The sequence below is a fragment of the Ctenocephalides felis genome, unplaced genomic scaffold (genome assembly GCF_003426905.1).
Source record: "Ctenocephalides felis isolate EL2017-DRISC unplaced genomic scaffold, ASM342690v1 CF-g0.4_SCAFFOLD_01886, whole genome shotgun sequence".
Taxonomy (NCBI): domain Eukaryota; kingdom Metazoa; phylum Arthropoda; class Insecta; order Siphonaptera; family Pulicidae; genus Ctenocephalides; species Ctenocephalides felis.
In genome coordinates this window covers 44,099,274-44,107,387 of record NW_020538040.1, presented here as the reverse complement: position 1 = coordinate 44,107,387, position 8,114 = coordinate 44,099,274, and the positions used below count along the sequence as shown (strand labels likewise).

General features: G+C 28.1%; 1 protein-coding gene across 1 annotated transcript in view; it reads left to right on the top strand.

Annotated features, from left to right (window-relative positions):
• Window positions 1–8,114, top strand: part of LOC113378444 (cellular tumor antigen p53-like) — a 44,380-nt gene that overhangs the window by 1,519 nt on the left and 34,747 nt on the right. The window lies entirely within an intron of this gene.

Sequence of the window (8,114 nt, the reverse complement as noted above, 5' to 3'; positions counted from 1 at the left end):
AATTAACACTAAATGAAGTCCATATAATGTTGAAATTACAACCACTATCTAATGGTTCATTTTTGACAATTTCGTAAAAATTACATTGAATACATTTAGTTTAAACTAATGTGGTATGAATAACTGATAAACTCATTTTTTGTAAATTTGACTTAGACCAGTTTCATAATTATGGGCACAATTGAGAAATGAAAAAACATGAAAATATGAATTTATTATAATTTGATTATAATTTGCGTTTTATATGACAATAATCTTATATTATTTGTCCAGATCGAGTGACAGCGCAAAGTACGCATCGAACGCGGCCAGCGGATCGGGTTCACCAAACGTGAGTACTATACCCCGTCGACCACACAACAGTGGCGATGTCGGGCAACATCATCAACAAAAATCTACCACTGCCAATAAAACCAACACATCATCTTCTGTACATAGTAGTAGCTCTTCGACAACTACTCCTAATCATCAGCACCAAACCAACAATAACAATAATTATTATAGCTATGGCCATAGCCATAATCGCCGTGCTCAAAACGGCTCCTCTAATAACACTGCTTATCCTAACATGAATAAAAAGCACAACACGGTGACAGACGAATATCACTTTCGGCACCAGCAACAGGGTACTTTGGGTAAAAAGCACTGGACTCAAAATCAAAAATCACAAAACTTTGCCCCTGGTAACGTCACAGCATACAATGGAGGAGGTGGCACATTAGATAACCGAAGGCACGCCAGCAAACATCGAGCGAACGCCACTGGGCCGCTGCTCTATGTCGAGGCTAACGGGAATTCGGTATTCGCTGTAAGTACACGCTGAACATGTACATTGCGGATGCATTTGGGAATAGTCACATTATGAGCTTTATTTATTAATTCATTTTATATTGAAATCAGCTTAATATATAATAATATGTTGATTTTACAAATTTAAAATATTGAGCTCCGCAAAATGTATTTAATTAATTTGAAATGATTGAATACCTATCCTATAACATTTACTCATTAAATTAATCAAATAATTAATTAAATTAAATTGTTTGAGGCAGTTATCTGTAAAGTAATGATTTACAGTTTTTAGTTTATTGTTTGACTATTTCCAGTGTGTGCATTTGAATACAGGCATTGATACATCAATAATGTGTTTATTTGCTTTGTGCGTGCTATATATATTATTTCTGTTATTTTTTATAGATTGCAGAATAAAAATAAAATAAAAAAAAAAAAAAAAAATTGTGCTATAAACAAATAATGCTTTCAATGATACGAAAATTGATGTATCTATGCCTGGATGCTTTCGCTTATTGTAGTATTTTTACGCTTTATAATGACAAAACAGTCATCTGATCTTTTTCGACTGTTGCATTATTTTAAAATATTTTTATAATATTTTACCAAATCTCACAAATGTTAATAAAACAGCTTCTAGTCAGGAGTAGAATTTTCAAATGCTTGCTTCTTATTCTTGCTTATAATATTAGAAATATTGCTTTTGTATAACGATATTTTACACAATGCTTTTACGTCTTTACGTTCAAATATGGTTAATGGTGCGTTTTATATATGACAATATATGCAATATCTATAATATCCGCCAACTATTAGTCGAAAATACCATTTACCTATATTATGCCTAAATTCTTATATCTGCTTCATGTATTTACGCTTTCGGTGCTATGATAACATATTTAGTAGCAAATAACGTAGTTCTAATTAACCTCAAGGCTTTTTTATTAATAATTAATGCGCTTTAAGCATAAAAGGAATATAATTTATTTTTGTTCGAAGCGTTCTCACTGTACAAACTGAGGATACTGAAACAGGCTCGTGAAATACATGGAGCAGTATATAAAATTATAGGAATCGACAGTAGTAGACGTGTAGATCGTTTTTTGTGGTCAATTTTGATATTCATATTTACATTTTTCTCATTTTTGCGCGATTTGTTGTCTTTATCTTGTCCAACATATTTTTATAAAAATATTTAAAACATAAATATTGAAATATTAAAAATTATTATTCACACAAATATAATATTTACTCAAAAATCTTTCATCTTTATGCAAGCTTTGCGTTTGTATTTGATGCGACGTTAATTATCTAGTATAATATATGGTTCTCCCAATTTGTTGGTACATTTTCTGATTTCGAGCATATTCAAATGTTTTAAATTATTAATTGTGTCAGTTATTAATGGTGTCATTGTTATATTATGTCTAACTCTTTAACTTCAAACCTTCGACGGATGAACATCGCGTACATGACAAATACTTGACTTTTAATATCTTGTTTTATTTACATCATTTAAAATAGTGCACATAGAAAAAAAATCATGCATGAAATGTAACACATAGATGGATTCCATATATCACTGTATATTTTCCCATTTTAATATAAGAGAACATCTATCGTCGAAGGTAAGATTATTAAAGATAAAGATACAGACAACAAGGAATTTGAATAAGACTTTCATCCGCATGAACAATATTTTTAAATAGCAATTTTCCAAAAAAATATGTTTGAAACGAATTTTGAAGGAGTTGGAAGAGCGTCGCAATAAAAACGCTGCCAATTTTGCATCGCCCCAGCAGCGCTGCGAATCAGCGCTAAGCCAGCGCAGTTCCCACAGTTTGTACAGTCCAGCTCGCTTGAACGACCTAAGAAACGCCCCGGGACCTAGATCAGCCAGTTTAGAGATGATACTTGAACCTCTGATACAAAGTACACAGTAAGTCAATAACTACATTCAACACATATTAATCTATAGATCTATACATATAAATAGAATCGAAGTGTATTGAATAAAATTAAATAGTATTGAAATAGCCGTTTTCTACTATTGCGTATGGATATACATACGGTACATATACTGAATTCAGTTTTTTTTAACTCTCTGTAGGGTAAGTTATAGCAATCGCAAAAAAATCTAAAATGGAAATTTTTGCATATCTTTACGTTCCGAAGCATTCTGAACATTTTGGCATACCTTAGAAAAAATTGATGTATGTGTCTGCGTGGGTGTATATGTATGTGTGTGTATATATATATATGTGCAGATACACTTCTTCGTCGACGATTTCGAGAACACGGACCAACCGATTTGAATGATTCGAAAAATTTAAAATGATTAGTTTTTTATATCAAGTCAGGTTCAGCCGTTTTGCAGATACGAAGCGAAAAGTGCCAAAAATGGTAACTTGGTTTTTGAGAGAACGGAGCGTCCGATTTGTATGGTTCAAAAAACATTTAACATGTATTGACGGAATGAAGAACCGAAATTTTTGGGAAGGCGGTCAAAAATGATCATTAGACATATGAATTATCTAAAATTAACAGAAAATTTATAGAGATTTTAATAATAAGTACAAAATTTGTTTATATTTCTATGGGGTTCGTACCAAGATTTATAATGTCAATCACGCGATTGCTTTGAAAGAAGTTCAAAATTTTCAAAAAATTCCAGAATATAAAAAAAATTCAACCGATCAAAAAAAAAATTTTTTTTTTCAAAAATTTAATGTTTCAAAAAAATTTAAGTTTTCAAAAAAATAAATTACGTTACGGGAAGTTCCAGCAATTTTCCTTAAGTCACAATACAATCTCCGGCTCATCTTCGAAACGGCTGTACTGATTTTAACGAGGAAAATAATAAGGTCATCTTTTTTTATCTTAACTTACGTTTTTACAATATCTTATTTTAAATCAAAATGTTTAAAACTTCATTTATTTTCTTGTATCTTATTAATCCTACCTTAATTTAAATTATTTTTGTGCTTTTGTTTGCTAATTTGCTTTATTACCTTTAAGTAATAATTTCATCGAAATCGATTGAGCCTTTGTTTCAAAAATACCTCGAATTATTTGCACTACCCGTTTATACGAACGATTTTTTCTAAGGTATGCCAAGTGATCTTAATCTTTTCATTATCTATTTTTTGCGATATCAATAACTTATCTAAAGGAAAATTAATCAATAATTGAAATTGAAATGAATTTTAAACAGTTGATATTATTTAATTTGGTACATAATAATTTGTAGAATTGTTTCAATATTAGAATAATATCAATATACTAAATATGATAACATATTTGAGTGATTAATACGATATTCGAGCGAAATTTGCAAAAATCATAAATAAATGTATTTGTTCTGTTCAACACTTTATTTATTGTTTTATCTAGTTCTATAAACATAGCGTAATTTAATTCTTTCGCAAAAGGTTTATCTTATTTTATAATTTACCAATTTATTAACTCTGGAACAAAGTTATATCGCACGAAATTTATGCAAAGATTTCCTTTTGATATGTAATTGTGTTATGAAGCCGCCAAAGTAAGTGAGGAAATTGACAAAATAGAAATGGTCTCGTGCTAAGTTTTCGCCTTGTTTAAGTCTTTTGCTTCATTAAATATTTTAATTAACATATGGTAGAAGGTGTAACTGATTAGCTGGCTATTAGTATTTTATTGCTTTGCTATATAAAGACAGGTAATAATTAATAATATATACCTGTATTTATATTATCTAAACTCTTACTTTTTATATCTTCATTAAAAATTGCTTATGATATAATTATTGTTGGTTATAATTGTTTTTTGATTTAATTTGTCTTCTATAATAAATTGTTATGGAAATGATCTATATCAATTAAATTATTTTTCCTATATTTCTACATCAACTAAAATTAATATAGTTGAAGCATTAGTTAGACGAAGCTTCAAATCTCTATCATGATATTTTTGTGATGTTAAAATAGTAAATTTTTACATTTTTTCAAATTCTATCCTAAATACTTTGTAAAATCGATAACACAAAGTAGAATAAATTTTCTAAACAAAAAAAATGATATTATTAACATTATACAGGACTCGAAGTTCAAAGAACAGTGGATTTGAAGAACAAATTCCAACAATGATACAAAATTTAAACGACATTAATATCGAACTAAAAGATACGATCAATTAGACAAGACAAAATAAATATATTAATAATCCGAAACCTGTAACTTAAATGTAACAGAAAAACAAAACTAGCTAAACACAATCATACATTATGACTTTGATAAATTATAAATATAAATTTCAATAACAGAAGCGTAGCCTTGGCGGGGCCGTATAAAAAATTGTGAACCCTTAAGAATGGTTCAAATAAAAAAAATTAAAAGAAATATTTATTCATCATAAATATTTATCTGTCGCATATTTCATTTTTTTACGAACACTTCAAATTACATGCACATTCTTTTTGCTTTCTTTTGGTATACCGTTTTATTAAATCATTTATAGTTTATTTATAGGCATATGATTTAATAAATCAATTGATACGTTCGTAGCTACGTCCCTGTCCAAAATAGTAAAGAGTAACATATTAGTATGTTATGTATGCATGGAAACACATACATCGAAGCATCTGAAGGTGCAATAAATTACTCTTTAGATTGTATTCATAAAACAAACTTAAAAGTTTTATATAATATATGCAGCTTTCAGAAATAACGGTCTCCTATTCTTGTTCATTGTTATCGTTTTTTGTTTTCATTTTTCTCATTTCTGGTAGAACAGTTTATCGAAATCCAGTCGTTTCATTTATTTAATTTCAGTCGCTTAAGCCATGATTTTAATTTTAATTTCTACTACTATCTATGTGTTGTAATATTTAATTTATTTTGAATTGCTATCAAGTCATTTTTTGTGTGTTCTTTCTTCAAGTCTATTTTATAAATTTCAAAAAATATTTTAAGATATTGAGAGCGTTGTTCATGTGGCTGGTGGTATCTTTAGTTTGAATATGTTACCAGAAATGAAGCATCAGCGATTCTGGTGCTTTATGCTACATACCTGATATTGGTTTCAATATCTAAATATTCGACAGGCGACGATTTTAAAAGTTGAACGTCGATAAGGGGGCGTCCATTAGTTACGTGATCGATTTTTTAAGGATTTTTGCACCCCCTCCCTTTGGTGATACATGGTGATATTTAAAACTACCCGCCCCTGTCCCCACCAAACATCACGTATATTTTTAGTTAGGAGAAAAAATTGTAAGTTTTTTTTTTTTGGAAATTTTTGGATTTTTTTAAAAAAAATCAGGTAAAAAATAAATACACGTGATATCTTACTATACCCCTTCCTCCCCCACATGATATTTTGTGATTTTTTTACTTTCAGTTTTTTATTTCAGAATAGAAAGACGAGTTGCGAACAGCTTCTAAATATAGTATACAATAATCTAGCTTTTAGCTAGTTACCATATTATACATTTTTTGATAATCTTCTTCCTTTTGAATAAATATATAATATAAATAAGTGAATAATAGTTAATTATATTTTTTCAGGGGGCAGAACCATTAAATAGCAACAAAGAAAATGCTGAAATGAGCACAGAATTGTGACAGTTTATGAATTGCACAAAGTTTTGCCTTCGCAATTATAGTATTCAGTCGTCTAATAAATCTCTTAAACCTTTTAAACCAAGATACATCGAATGAAAGTATAGTTAAAATATGTTATTCAAATATTTATTCACTATCTTAGTCCATCAGGTTATTATTTAGTCCAAGTAATCGAGCAAAAATTTAATTTTTAGTTGAGCACCTTAGAATGCGCAAACTAAATTACACGTTTTTTTAGATAAATCTATAGAAAGTCATTCCACTAATTTTGATTATTGTTAAAGAATATATTTGCATAATACTAATAATTTATCAATCATAATTTGAATATAATACTTTATAAAAATTCTAGAAATTAGTTTGATTTTAATAGTTTGTTAAAATGTTGTATTGCATGTAATATTATAAAAATATATAGAATAAAGTGAATTATTTAACAAAATTAATAAACATCTACCTTAAAAGATATTTAATATTTTTAGGTTTGTACATAGATTTAAAAAGATTTTGTTATGAATCATTTGCAAATTAGGGTTTATTTTACCAGCACAATATGATTTTTTTCATATTATTTTACTTTGTGATATGTTATATTATTATATATTATGAACATATAAATAATGAATTTTGTTCAACATTGTATAAGCCTGGCTTAAAAAATAATCAAAGACCCTTGTTTTAAATATTTACAAGTCTACACTAAAATATTTAAATGTAAAGTGATATATTATCAACTAAGGGTAGTTTTTATACAATTGTACTGCATTGCATTTTATACACATTTTATAATCAAATTCATAGAATATGAACTAGCTTAATCATAGGATGTATATCTAATTTTTAATCCCTACTCCCAATATTGTAATTCCATTGTCAATGATTTCATGCAATTTAAAATGTGTTAACTGTTGTGTTTTATATAAGATAATAACCAACAAAACATAGTCAATGTTATATACTATATCATAATTATATTTGTTATTTCTAGTATTCTAATTTTACTTTGCAAATGTATGATTTCATTTTATATTTTAAATGTACAGTGTAGATATTTAACTTTATTTTTGAGCAATTTTATAAAAATAATTTAGCATTGTAGACAAGAAAGTTATTTGAATTTTATATTCCTTTTTTTTTTGTTTTGCTCTGGCAAGTTTTTTATATTAAATTTTGATTCGTATAAATTTATATAAAAGTTTGTAAAAATTTGATTTGAATAATTATTAGCTTTTAAACAAACTTTGTAACAGCGTGGGAACCAAAAGTGAAAAATATATGTATGTCATTTTAATGAAAATAAACAAAAAAAAACTTAATTACTCACATGCATTCATTTATTATTATGTAATACATCTCATATATATATACAAATCGGACGCTCCGTTCTCTTAAAATCTGAGTTACCGTTTTTAGCACTTTTTACCCTGTTTCTTCAGAACGGCTAGACCTGTCTTTGCCAAAAACTAATCAGCACGTCTCCTTATCAATACGAATCGAATGTTTTTTTAATTATTCAAATCGGTTGATCGGTGTTCCTGAAATCGTCGACGAAAATTTGTATCCGCATACACACAAACGCACATACGTCCATTTTTTCCTACAGGAAGTTGAAAATTCAGAAAATATTTTACTTATATATAATAAAATAGCAAAGAAAGTTTTCAGCAACCAAAAATTCAAATTCAAACCGGAATTTCGATTCAAGATACGAAGCTGAGC